Source organism: Solenopsis invicta, chromosome 6, assembly GCF_016802725.1.
Source record: "Solenopsis invicta isolate M01_SB chromosome 6, UNIL_Sinv_3.0, whole genome shotgun sequence".
Lineage (NCBI taxonomy): Eukaryota > Metazoa > Arthropoda > Insecta > Hymenoptera > Formicidae > Solenopsis > Solenopsis invicta.
The window spans coordinates 14,146,233-14,161,793 of NC_052669.1; the positions used below are offsets into that span (position 1 = coordinate 14,146,233).

Below are 15,561 nucleotides of genomic sequence, written 5' to 3' on the forward strand. Positions count from 1 at the left end.
CGAAATGTTGCTTGAATGGTACAAAAAGAACCCAGTAAACACAGTAATATAATAGCAATGTTGATGCAATAAACTTAAAGGTATCAAGCAATATAGTATGTAAAAGCAAACGAATTGCTTGGTTTGCTTTTGTTACATCCAGCCTTAAGGAAAGGAAGGCAGGGAAGGATGCAACAAAAACTCTTTTATTCTCGTGACCGCACTAGTGGGATGTGCGGCACGAGCCGAACGCACTTTTGATGATTCCGAAATTATGCGTCAACGTGTAATGACACGCTTTAACGCCCTTTCAGAATCGTGCGATCGTTGGTCCTAATTTGAGTCAGAGAACTCAATCTCTATAACTCGGGATCGGACCGAGTGCAATCTTTTCGAGTCGGGAGGTTAGTGTGTGAGTACGAGATGGGTTGATGAAATAAAAATTTTTACATTGGAGCTTCTTCTTAACTAAAATTTAACATATATTCTGATACTTAAGTTTTACATACATAAAGGTTCAAAGAATTAGCAAATAAATACATAATCGGTTATTGTTACTCAATAGAAAAAGAAACCAGTGTAACAAGGTGATCATTATCAACTCAAACAGGAGTACGTAATCAGTTAGTTTATTTAAAATATAAAAACGATTAGGTAATGATTATTCTCAAGATTAAAATTTAAGTACAATGTTTAATATGAAATTAACATTATTTTTGAGGGTTGAAAACATTGAGATTTACAAGATGGAACATGATTAATAATCAAGAATACAAATAATTAAGAATTAATGTTAGTGTAAATTACCTATTTTAATTGAAAAAAGCTAAACGGTGCATTTTGAATAATTGATCTAGAAACTATATATATATATATATATATATATATATATATATATATATATATTGAATTAACATAGGTATTAATTTTTGAAAACTTAAGCCATACGCATTATTATATACACAGGAGGAGATGGAATTAATTAATTTCGGTTATGATAATCGTAATTATGCGTTGAGATTCATATTTTAACTATTGAATCAAATCAAAACCTAAGATTTAGAATAGAAGTAAAACATTTACATAGAAATTCAAGAAATATTTAGAGAGAAAGTCGGGAATTGTCTAAAATGAGAATTGCTGTATTAATCCGAAATAAAAATAATAATATTGGGAACAAGGAGCTGGGACATGAACGGCTGTGATTGCTCATTAGCGGTTGATTCCTGGCGAGTTGAATGGAAAATTGAAGTAAAACCGAAAAAGAGAAAAAAGAAAAAACTTACTTATTAGTTAGACAAGAAGAGAAAGGGAAGAACTATGGAAATCTGCGGGTTGAAAGGTGCTTGACGCAGCGCAGGCTGTCCGCTCTGGGGATGCTTCAATGGTGAGCTGCTCGGAGTCTTAATGTATGTGATTCTTAAGCACAGATTCTAAGTTCAAAACGATTTTGAAAATAACGCGCACAGCTTTGATACTTGCAACACGTGGATGTGAGTGCGGACTTGAATGCGTGGATGTGAGTGCGAACTTGGAATTTTTTGAATGCCCAAGGCGTTCGAAATTGCGCATTTTATAGGGCTTAGGAAAAGGGTGTGGGGTTAGTTTAGTGGGTGAGATGAGGATTTGATTGGGTAAAGCCTTTTGAGCTTTTTCCCTTTCCTTGGAGATTCCTTGTTGTCAAAGTTTTGAGCTTATTCGTTGGGTAGTTTACCAACGCTCACTACCAATCATCTTCTCGGATGATCTCTCGTTGGCTAATTTTCCATCTTCTCCCGATTTTTCTTAACACTAAGAGGGGCGAGCAGTTGCATCACCCAATCGCTTAAGGGATTCGTTATCTTACGGTTCCTCTTCTTGGAACGTTCGGTCCCTATTTTTTATATCGCCGCGTCCGTTTATTTGGGACTCGCTTTCCATATGAATCATCTTTCCGTTCGTGATGAAACATAGGTTCGAGCAAACAAAACCGGGTTGTAAATTTTGATTTTATAGTTTCCGTCCGGCGTCGCGACTCAATCTTATCTCTGATTGTTGCCAGACTTTAATAGCGTTTAGATTTTTTCTCTTTCGAGTCCAGGCTTTGTTCGTCCATATGAATTATTAAATAAGCATCGTTGCTAATTTTGTCGTCGCACAATTTCTCCTTTTTTTGCTTCTATTTATTGCTCCGGATGTAATATGTGGCCATTATATATATATATATTCCGAGAACAATGTTTGATTTTTTTTTCTTATAATAGCCGGGTGATAGTGTTATTTGTAAAAGAGAAATCGTGGAGTTCCGGGTATAAGTATTGTAAATTTTACAGACAATCCCTTAGCATAATTTATATAATGGATGCGAAAAGGGAAATCGTGAAATCCTCCGGATGTAACACTTTTGCTTAGAATTAATTTGAAAACTTTTCTGGGATTAAGATGTGCAAGAAGCAAATTAGGTTAATTGAGATTAATAAAATAGCATCATTGCAGCAATATAACAACACTAAAGCTTTACATAATAGCTACATTACATTAATGTAACAAAGTGACGAACTAGGTTATTGGTATATAATTGCAATTTTGATGTTACATAATAGCAATGTTTTCTCTTAGTTACATGTTACGTTGATATAATATAACCATGATGTTCTATGAGTGGGAAATTATAACTAACATAGACGTTACATGTAACGAACACGTTATATTGCGTGTTACTTTTAAATTCATTGCATCAGCATTGCTATTATATAGCAATGCTGATGCAATGTGTTTGCTGGGATAGCTGCGTTAGCACGCGATAAACAAAATTTACAAAATAATGGCCATAACTTCTACGAGCGGAGCTTTGAGTGCATTTAATTTGATTCCACAGCCAAATGCTTTCCAGCAATCGTTCTCTCTGATATTTTATAATCTCTCGATCTTCTAGATAAGCTAAATCCACCTTAGCAGTCATATTCAATGAGTATTCAAATGGGGAATCCGAACGTATCACAAAATTCTGGATTGTCGTACTTCGGATAAGTCGAATATCAAAGGTGAATCGGGTGTCGCAAAATAGCGCTACTAAAAGCTATTCAAAATTTAAATATAATTTTAATGTAATAGTTATATCTGATGCAATATAAATACTATTTAACATTTTATTTAATAACAATGTAGATAAAATATAAAATCTGTTATATAAGTTTTGTTATGTTGCTGTTATTTCAATATTACAAGAAAATAACAAAAAAATGTAACAGTTGCATAAAATAGTTATATTGTACCCCAATAACATTTTAAATTGCCTTTACAGGATTGTGAAATAACACCTGTTACCTTACATGTTATTCCAATGCAATGATGCAGCTATGTTCTGTGTTTGCTGGGAAGTTTTTTTGCATCGAATTATTCTGCATCGGAAACGAAAAATAGATTTACTACGACAATCTGAAACGCAAAAAATCGTATGTAAAGACCAGCCAACCGGGAACATCAACGCCGAAGCCGAATATCCATAGTGCCAAGGTAAATGCTTTGTATTTGGTGGGATCAGAAGGGTGTGATCCACTATAAGCTGCTAAAACCTGGTTAAACCATCACGGGAGACTTCTACAAACAATTGATCCGTTTAAAGCAAGTTATAGCCAAAAAACGACCAGAATGCGAACAGACACAAATTCATAATCTTTCAACATGACAACGCTCGGCCTAATGTTGCTGTTCCGATTAAAAATTATTTGGAAAATAGCGGATGGAAAGTTTTGACTCACCCGCCTTATAGCCCAGACCTTGTCCCTTCCGACTACCATTTGTTTTAATCGATGCAGAACGCTTTGACTAGAATACGCTTCACTTCAGAACAGGGTATCAAAAATCGGCTCGATTTATTATTAGCTTCAAAAGATGAACCCCAGCAAACACAGAAAATAACAGTTATATAACTTGTGCGTTTCACGTTATATAACAAATTTTTACATTCTAGCAATGTTACAGTTATGTAAAATTGAATTGTTGATATTACAACATCATAATTTATAACAGTCATATAACGACCGTTTATTAGGTTTATATAACAAACATTTTCTTTCAGTAATATAATTGTTATAAAACTGAATTATTAATACTACTCTTGCTATATATTTTTTAAAACGATATATTCATGCGGCTATCAGTTCTTCGATTTTAGGTTTTTAATATTTTTTACAATTTTATAATTTTTTAGTTTAAATTCTGCTTTTTTTGTAAATAAAATAAAAGATAGACCAAGACGATTATATAAACAAGATCTTTTGGTGCTAAAATAATATTTCATGCGATTTTTACACATATCTTCCAATTCATTCGAATTGTGCGCCATTACTTTTAGTTTCAAACACAGCTTTTGAAAATGAACTAGAACAGTATATTAATCATATAATTATTTTATAAATAGATCAATTTCAATTATATGTATATATATGCAAACTAGCATTTGCAAACTCCCTTAACTCCGAAAAATTTCTTGCAAAATATATTACTTTGATCAGAGTATCAATTGTTGTAATTTTCAAATTTTTAATTATTCTCTACAAAAATATTTATTTCACAAATATAATAAGGTTATATAATCCTTTTATATTATCTGTATAATAAATTATATTCTAATTATACAACATATCGGAATCAATCTTGGTATTTGTGGATTGGCCGAAGATCACGTGATCTTCGTCAAGCTCGTGACGACTCGCGTTAGCTTGCAACGCTGGATGCGCTGGACACGATCACGCAACGCACGGACTATCGGCATAACCTACAAAAAGAATTTTTGTAAGAAGCAATTAATTATCTAGCTTACAAGTATATTTTTGTCGAGGATTAATCATAATGCCTTCGATTATTCATTGCAGGGATTATTCATTGCACGTGTACCAATGATATATTGGATTGAACTAACAATAAGAAACGTGTACATACGCATTCTCCGTAGAATCGAAGTAATCGGAATTACAGCTCAGATAAATAGAAATTAATTATCCTAATTATCTTTTAAATATAAGGATCTGCTTTCGATTCCGCACAGACTGAACATAAATTATTTTAACACAGGAAAGTAAGGTAAACTTAGACCTAACCTCCAATAGCAATTATAGTTTTAAATTCGGGCAATACGTTAGCATTGCTCGAAAAGTTCATTTTTCGATGCTCATTGCATGCTTGCAGTGTGTTTGTTTTTTAATTCTCTTGTTCTTTTATTTTATTCTATTTTATTCACATTTTATTTATCAATATGCCTAAGGATTACCAATACTTATCAAAAAGACGTAAAAATCAAATAATTAAATTAAAACTGTCAAATATTAATAATGATAAAAATCATAATATTCCTAAAATTTCTAACGATTATGATGTAAGAATATCGGCTGATTGCACACACAATTTACCATTAACAAAAATTAATACTCTTGGCGAATTCAATAACACAAAATCAAATCCTAATAATGATAATAATGATGATAATTATGATAATGATAATGATGATAATTATGATAATGATAATGATAATGATGATAATTATGACAATAACAATAATAACGATTTAACTTTCTTAAATAACATGTTTTCGGCAGAACCTACATCCGATTCTTTATCTAATTCAATAATTGATGAAATATTTATTAATAATGATTTCAAACAAACTAGTATGCACGAAGATCTACAAATGATGGTTTCAGAACGATGTATTCTACAGGCAACTGTGTGTTAACCATATGTTGCAAATTTTACGCAAACATGGTCACACTGATTTACCTCTCGATTGTAGATCTCTGATGAGCACACCTCGTAATGCTTCTGAAAATATAAAGTTAATTAGTGGTGAAAAATATAAGCATTTCGGTTTTGTACCTGGCATGATACGTTGTTTGAAAACCTATTTTAAACTGCCGCCAACAGAAATAAAAATTAATATTAATATTGATGGTCTGCCATTGAGCAAAAGTTCTGGTAGTCAATTTTGGCCTATTCTTATTTCTATTGAAACAAATATGATGTATACTGAGCCATTTGTAGTAGGTATGTATCATGGCATGTCCAAGCCAAACGATGCAAATGAATTTTTGCGCCCTTTTGTCGAAGAAGCTAGTGTGGTTTTACAAAATGGGTTAATTAATGGTCAAAGTTGCAATGTTGTTATTAATGCTATATTGTATGACGCACCCGCAAAATCATTTATAACATATACGAAAGGTCATACAGGATATTTTGCATGTTCTAAATGTATACAAGAAGGAGATTTTATATGCATCAGAGTGACATATCCTGAAATTAATTCACCATTACGAATCTTTTTGTCAGCGTACTCAACCCGAACACCACACAGGGACTTCTATGTTAGAAAATCTCAACATTGACATGATTTCTCAAGTACCTTTAGATTATATGCATCTTATTTGTTTAGGATTAAGACGTTTATGCCAATTTTGGATTAGAGGACCAAAAGATGTGAGATTACCAACCGAAAAATTAGATGCTTTAAATAAACTTTTACTGGAAACTGAGCAGTTTATTATACTGGAATTTGCGAGAAAGCCCAGAAGTTTAGACCATATTGACAAATGAAAAGCTACTGAGATGCGTCTTTTCATACTTTATATTGGACCGGTCATATTAAAGCCATTTCTGCCGGCGACTTTTTATAATCATTTTTTGGCTCTCAGTATAGCTCTCCGTATATTAGCTGATCAAGAACTGTGTTATGAAAAAAATGATTATGCACATTCGCTGTTAGTGTGGTTTGCGTCGGAATATGGTAATTTATATGGATCTGAACATCTTTCGCATAACGTTCATAATGTAGTGCAACGACGTTAAAACTTTCGGATGCTTGGACAATTTTAGCTGTTTTAAATTCGAAAATCACATGCAAAAAATTAAAAAACAACTTAAAAATTCCGGTAAACCATTGCAAGAATTTTCAAATCGACTAAATGAACTGAATCAAATTCCGCCAGATCAACGATATTTGAAACACTATCCAATCGTAAATTATTCCAAATTCAATAATAATCAAATAATTTCTCACCTTGAATTTAATAGTTTTAAAGTGTTTACTAAAAAGGCGAAAATTATACTTTATTGAAAGATAATACTATAGCTTCAATTTTAAAGATTATCGAAGAAAATAATAATTTATATGTACAAATTAAACAAATTCTAAAAGTTAAACCATTTTTCACTACATCTTGCGATTCTAGACAAATTGGTATATTCACATTTTCTACAACAAGTACTTTTAAGATCATAAAAGTACCAGCAATAAATATTAAAAGAAAATGTATTAAATTAAATCATCCTACATGTTCAGATACTTATGTAATAATTACTTTATTACATGGACATAATTAAATCTTAGTAAAAAAACGTAATATACATATTTTGAAATGTTTTACAATATAAAATATTAATTATATAATTTTTTTTAACAAAAACTACTAGAAAAATAGATAAAAAAGTTACCTAATTACATTTATAAGTTTATAAGTTTATTAACATATTACTATATTTACTAATATATATTGACATATACCAAAAGTACATAAAAAACTATTTTCGTAACTTCTTACACTTTAACACCTTGACTTATGAATCGGAGTTTAGTAGATGGATTAAAATTTTTGATCTATGAATAAAAACATTACATTGAAAATGTGTCTATTCAATATTAATGTAGACTATATTAGTTGTACCTTACAAAGAGTTTTTTTTGTTTGAATATGAACAGGATACTTTGATGAATGTATAAATTAAATATAATGTTTGGAAGTATAAATATAGAACTACAATAATATCTATGAATTGCGGAGATTAATAATCATTAGTTATATGATAATTTGTTCAAATTATCATACAACTAATTAAAAACAGCAAGTAGGCCATATTGGATACAAGAAAATATTGAACATACATTTATCTTATATCTTCTAACTTCTTCTAAAATATTTAATAAAATATTTCTAGTAAATATGTTGTACTTTTCAGACATTTCTACAAAATTGACATCACAAAGATATTAAAAATACTAAGTATGTTAGACTCTCGAAACTGTCAAAAATAAAACTTAAAAAGGGCTAATGAGAGTAAACTCGCGGTAGTTAATGCGCAATAATTTTTAATAACGTCCTTTTTACATAAGTTACTTCTTTCTTAGCATGAACGTTTCAGTCCCACTTCGGATCATCTTCAGCATATATTAATTTTTGACTTATTACCTCTGTGGAATAATCGTCAAGTGTCCCTCAGTGAGTCCACAATGCTACAAAGGAAATAAGTCAAAAATATATGCTGAAGAGAATAGTTTGAAGCGGGACCAAAACGTTCAGGCTAAGAAGAAGGTGATGTTATGTAAAAAAGACTGTTATTAAAATTATTGCGCACCAACTACTGCGCGTTTATTCTTATTAGCCTTTTTCAAGTTTTATTTTTAACAAATATATTGTATATTTCCTTCAATAAATAAATTTATTTTCAAGTTAATAATGTCCAAAAATACATGGTGAAAGTATGGCGTCGTCAGAGATACCTTCTACAAGTAGCTTTCTTCCGTATGCAGTAGTCCGTTTCCTTTGCGAAGACAGTTTTTCTGAAGTGCCAACCAACTGGATTGAAAATAACGGTACTTCAGCTGAAGTAGCAAATTTTTGTTGGTGGTCTATAACAAAAAGGTCAGTACATTGATTGAAAATCGTGTACAACCGAGAGAAGACATGGATGAAGTACGATATTGAGATACAAAAATACTGCTGTAAGTGTTATGAATAATACAAGTATTTTAATTATTTAAAGATATATTTATAATTTTTAGACTTTAATATTATTATTTACTGTATTTATAGCTTCACTCATAACCGCGCGAAAAGCAGCGTCCGACTACTTAACAACTGATGATGATGCTTAGGCAGAGGTTTGCGAAAACCAATGCCACGTGAACAGTCTGATTCCGAATATGAAGAGGAAGAAAAACGCGTTGAAGCTCCTAAGAAACTATCAGAGAAAAAGAGATTAAAAAGTTTTCAAAAATTGATGCCACGTGAACAGTCTGATTTTGAATGCGAAGAGGAAGAGAAACGCATTGTAACTCCTAAAAAACTACCAGAAAAAAAAATTTAAAAGAGACGTATTACACGGTAACTCTATTTGTCATTATTTTATTATAAAAAAATTGACGTTCATATTTTCATTGTTCTGTTTTTATTTTTAAGGTACAACAAAATGCAATACATAATTTTTCTGCCGATTTAAATGTTACTCCATTGGACTTGACTGATATTCCGATAATTATAACCGACAACGAAAATGTTAATAAGATAAACTTTAATTGTATGTATACTAAACAATTTATTAATGAAACAATTTATAACTACTAAACAATTTATTAATGAAAATTACAAAATACACACATACATACCGTAATAGCATAAAATATCGAACGAATATTTCGAAAATTCGAACGATATCATGATATCATATGTATATTTGTACGATATCATGTTGTGTTAAGATACATATGTACAATGTACATATATGTGTGCGTGCGAGCGTATACATATGTGTATAATACATGTATTTCTAAAAAATAGAAATAACATTTGCCAACATATTTTTTGTAAAATATAGAAATCTGATTAATAATGAACTTCTAATTCTTTAAGGCCCAATTGCACCAACGTTATTTTGGCTTTAAACGAGATTTAAATATGTGTTTGTTATTGTCTCTCTTTCTGAATAAATAAAGACAGACATATATTTAAGTCTTGCTTTAAGCCAAAATAACATTGGTGCAATCGGGCCTAAGAGACATTAATTTTAATATTTATAATTATACAAATTGCAATAATAATAATAATATATACATATATATATATATATATCCTATTTAAGTAAATTATATTATAAATTATGCAATGAAATATTATTTACAAATACATAAATATTATATTATTTGTTTTTGATAGCAGATGACAGATTACAAGAAATTTGTAGACTTCAAACAGCGACATATTTCGAAGTTCAAAACATTTCTCGCCGACTTGCCAAATTAGAACGCAAGCAACAGAACGTGCCAGTTGCTAATGAAAATGAAGAGGATTTGGTGAAGGAACTTTTACCATTAAAGACAATCGTTGAAATAAAATATTTTGATAAAATAATCACAGATAGTGCCATAACAGCATCACAATTTGTAAGTTTTCTTTCTTGTAATAATGATTTTGCTACGTGTAAATTTTACTTAAAATATAAATAATTTTATATATATTTCAAATAAAATAGATAATCTTACAAAAATAAATAAATAAAAGGCATTTAAAATGAAATAAGTATTTTAAATAAAATAATACAAAATACAATATAAATTTTAATGAAAAAGTTTGAATACAATTGAAGATGGTGATGTGAATTTAACATTTTTATGAATATTTCTTCAATAAGATTTTATTCAAATCTAGTTCAACAAAATATTGAAAAATAAAGTTAACTTTAAATTAGTAGACAACCTTAATGAATTGCAACTAAACTTTAGTACTTAATAACTTCTGAGTGAATATATGTACCATTTACATTGACTATGTGTGCGTGTGCGTGTACGTGTGTGTAATTTTTATTTCTATAAATTATATGTCAAATATTAAATTGATTGCCAGTATTAAATAATTAAATGATTACCAATTAATTATTTAATTATATTAATTTAGTTTTAGTTTAGGACAGTATTTGACGATCAAAACGTAATTGCAGTTTTTAGAATTGGAAAATATATATAAATTCACAGAGATTAGATATTATTAATTAATAAGATTCTGATTTAATCAAATAAGATTTTTTTCTATCTATTTGTATTATTTACGTATCAGCTCAGTTTTACTTATCATTAAAGTTATCTACTTGAAATAATTTAATACCATTATTTTTTGGCTGCATATTACGTAATTATCTTTAGCATATGACTTATCTTAATTTAGGTATATATTTAGTGCAAATATTGGCTTTGGTTAATGTTTATTATTAAATAAAAGTTATTCTTAAATAAAAATTATTTAAAAAAAAATGTATTCTTAAATAAAAATTGTGTATAAATATAATTGATATTCATAAAATACATAAATAATACAGTTTTTGATTTAATTTTTTTAAATCACTACAGTAAAGTAATTTAGAAAACCATGAAGCGTTTTAAGAATTTTTGCAATTTCTACTGAAAATCATACAACAAAAAAGAAATAAAATTATTTTAATAAATTGTTAAATAATGATGAAAAAAAAAGTAAATTTATTTTAAAACTTATAAATTCACGATAATAATGAAAGTTGTCACAAAGTTATCACAGTATATTTTTTTTATTTTATATTTTCCATAATATTTTAATTCCATTTAGTATGTTTTATTTCAAAAATACATGTCATAATTCATGAGTTATGTTACTGACTCTTGCATTCTGTAGTATACAATATAATTTTAGTATATACAATTTTATTCTTTTTTATGCCTTTTTCTGTAAGCCCATTCTTACATTTTTCTTACATTTCTTCTCCATTTACACTTATTATTTTTATGCACTCCTCCAAAGTTAGTTTGTTTTTTTTTTGTAGAAACGGATTATTTCAAAAATAGGAGGCACGACATCGAGGGATAGTAACCATCGCGCTTTTGATCGAACTGTATGCAATGAATGTGCAATGTATTGTTCTTGGAAGGGTTTGAGGGCCAATTTCAAAGTATGCCATTTAAGATTGGTGAAAATAATAAAAGGTATTATACATCTTTTAATATTCTTTGTGTGCAAAGTCAGTTAATTTCTTTTATTGATCACATATTTGTTCAGTATAAATCGCTACGTGTTCAAACAACTTTCTTTCTGAACATAAACCATATATTTTAAAATCCAGTGTTTCAGATTTCATATATTTTAGTATGCAGACTTTGTAAATAAAAATTCAGATATAGTCTCCATAAACTGTTTATGTGTGTATATATATATATATATATATATATATATAATATTGTATATGTGATAACCATGGAAAAATACTTAGAAAAAATAAATGACATATGTTAAGTATCATTAAAAGTATTGTGAAAATTTTTATTTATAATTATAGCAGCAGAAAATCAAATAAATAAAAAAACTGACTTTACTGTTTTAATTTAAAAATTATAGTATGTATCTATTTTATATATTCTATATTCTTTTTTTTGTAGAAATAATATGCAAGGTTATTATATGCAATATACAGCACATTTACGGAAACAGAATTTGACGCTGTAGCTTCGGAGTGGCTTCGATTCGCCAAACAACGAGCTGGACGTCAAGCACAAAAGGCAGCAGCAACACTAGCTGCAGAAGAAGCCGTAAATAATAATTAAAAAATGGCAAACTTATGATTTTTTTAATTTGTTCAAACATTTATATAGTTTATATAGTTTAAAAGTTCCTATTTTTCATTATTTTTTTAAAAAAAGGTACAATTTTTTTTATTTTAATTTGTAATAATACAATTTTTTTATAATACTTTATTTTCTTAATTTGCTGAAATATTTATAATTTAATATAAACGTTTCTGTTTTTCTTTAGGAAGATAAAATATATTTAAATTTTAATTTGTAATGTTCCAATTTTTTCTTATATCTTTTTTAATTTACTATAAAATTTGTAAAACTCTATAGACGATTAAAAATTGATTACGTTTTCCTTTTTTTTCGAGAAAGATACAATATTTTTTACTGTGATAACGTATTGTATATTATAATGTTGTTGTATATCATAATAATATATTATGTATTGATTATTCTTATAAAGTAAATCATAAACCAAAATAGTTGTTTTTTGTATGGTATATATCTATAATTATTTTTAAAACAACTGGCAAAATAGACGCGCGCTACACAGCTTTTAATATTACGAATTACAAATTTACTTGGTACGTATTAACTCTCGAGAACTGTCAAAACGCAATATCCGCGATGACAGTAGCTCATGAAGTAAGAACAGCGGGAGAACCAACCAGCAAAAAAGTCTCAATAATAAACTTCGAGAGATACAAGTATCAATTTACGTTGCACGTTTTCAGATAAGACGACATAGGATATACAACGCATGTAGATGATGCAGTATAAATGTTGCAATATATAATCAGTTTTATAATTGAATGTTGTCCCATGCAAAAATCTATTAGGATATTGAAAATAAATTATTTGAAATTTTGGAAGTATATTGTAATATCAATGACTTTTCAGAATTTTAAATACTATTTTGGCATCCTAATAGGTTTTTATATGAGTTCAATAATGTAATAAACTGTTATATAATAACAGTTTATTACATTATTGAACTCATATAAAAACCTAAGTAATTAAATAAAACAGTAATTAAATAACAGTTATATAACAAAATTAGAAACAGCATTAATCATAGCTATATAATATATTTATAACATATTCAAAACATTCATATAATATAATTATAACAAACTGAAAATATTCATGTAATAATAATATAACTATTATATAACAATTTATAACATACATATAAAAATATGATGTAACTGTTATGTAATTGTTACTTTTCTTATGAGTGGGAAATTACAACTAACATGGACATTACATGTAATGCACATGTTATATTGCGTGTTATTTCCGATTTTATTCTATTAACATTGCTGTTATGCAACTGTGTTTGCTGGGACGCTTCTTCTGCGATGAAATCCGTAAATTGCCAGAGAAATGGGAAAAAGTAGTTGCTAGCGATAGACAATACTTTGAATAAGGTATTGATTTATTTTATCGTTAAAATAAATGCATTTTTCAAGCAGAAAACGGACCGAATTAAGTTGTACACCAAATATATGTTTGTAAAATTGTATGCAATAAATAGCTATTATTGCATATATATTTATTTATTATTTGTGACGTGTATAAGTGACATTATATCCCAGCAAACACAGCTATATAATAGCAATGTTGATGCAATAAACTTAAAGGTAACGCGCAATATAGCGTGTTTGTTATATGTAACGTCCATGTTAGTTATAATTTCCCACTCATAGAATATTATAGTTACATTATATCAACGTAACATGTAACTGAGGGAAAATATTGCTGTTATGTAATAATAATATTCCAATTATATACCAATAACCTAGTTCGTAACTTTGTTACATTGATGCAATGTAGCTATTATGTAAAGCATTAGTGTTGTTATATTGCTGCAATGATGCTATTTTATCAATCTCACTTAACCTAATTTGCTTCTTGCACATCTTAATCCCAAAAATTTTTCAAATTAATTCTAAGCAAAAGCAAACCAAACAATTTGTTTGCCTTTACAGAAAATTTATCCAAAGATCTTATCTGGGATAAAAATATACATTACATATTTCTAGGAAATTATGTTTTAACAAGGAAAGAAAAAGAATATAAATCTTTTATATCTTATTGCTTCATTAATTATCCATGGAAGCACATAATAATAAATATAACTGCAAAAATGAGTTGTTTCTACCCTGATAGCTATGCATGTTTTGCAAAATCAGGCAACTTAATGCTGAGCATGAATTTTTGACTAGTTGCTGTGTATTTGCTGAAAACGTAACGCATAGTCTTACATTTCAACAACATGAGAGCAGATTTGAGACATTTTATGTCGGCAAATTCAAAGCAAACGGAGAGCAACTGTTGCTTATTCTGTTGCCAACAAAATGACTTCTATTTGTGGAAAACATTTTACTTTATGAATCATTTTCAACAACATAAGAGCAACGTGACAATAATAAAAAAAGATAATGATGCTGTGCTTCTGTCGTGTATTTGTTAAAAACATTAAATATATTAATTATTGTCTTGTAGCCAAATAAAATGTCGAAAATGATTTGTGTGTGTGTGCGCGCGTGTGCGTATGTGATTGTGTGTTTGCGCGAGCGTGTGTAATGTAATAAATAAACAGAAGTAAAAGGATTAATTATTTATTTGAATCGGATTGAAATGGATTTAACAAGTGAGTGCTGGCGTCACCGCTAGGCGACCACGCCGCGGGAGATTTTCTCGTGAGTCGAGTGCGGCCACAGGCGTTATATCTAGGTGCCACCGCGGCGGACACCCCAGCTCATACTTCCGTAAGCTTTTAGGACTTGCTTGTTGTAAGCTCGAGACGAATACTCGCTCTCATTCTTTTCAAACGTGACGTGTGTGTGGAACATTGGTTCACATAAAATTTTATATTTCTATATGTAAATAACAATTTGTATTGTTATTTAATTTTGTACATAAATTAAATATTTAATTTAAATTTAATTCTTTTTAACAAAAAGGATACAAGAAATACTTTTTTGTAAACTAAACATTTATTACGTTTACATTAATGTATTCTGTTTTAATAAATCTATCTGGATTCCGATCTTATTTTCAATCGGTTTTGAAACCGTATTTTTAGTGTAGAAAGTTCGATCGATTTGGATTACTTTTTTTTTTATCGGTTTTATCACACATTTTTAGAAGGGTGGTGACAATTTAGCAGAAAGAAGAATTAACTTATTTATTTTTTATATATTTAAAAAGAAAGTACAAAACGTATATTTAACCGTTTT

The 15,561-nt window shown here is 28.9% G+C and overlaps 1 long non-coding RNA gene across 4 annotated transcripts; it reads left to right on the forward strand.

Moving 5' to 3' along the window:
• The first annotated feature begins 4,677 nt into the window (after positions 1–4,677).
• Positions 4,678–12,393, forward strand: LOC105206609. Of its 4 annotated transcripts, XR_005574987.1 has the most exons (8): positions 4,679–4,755; positions 4,836–8,009; positions 8,457–8,728; positions 8,820–9,110; positions 9,186–9,303; positions 9,939–10,165; positions 11,572–11,731; positions 12,182–12,392. It is a non-coding gene; the product is annotated as an uncharacterized LOC105206609 (long non-coding RNA). The 4 variants fall into 4 exon arrangements; XR_005574988.1 differs by having other exon boundaries at positions 4,678–4,755; positions 4,836–8,728; positions 9,942–10,165; positions 12,182–12,393; XR_005574985.1 differs by having other exon boundaries at positions 4,680–4,755; positions 4,836–8,728; positions 12,182–12,391.
• The last annotated feature ends 3,168 nt before the right edge of the window (positions 12,394–15,561 follow it).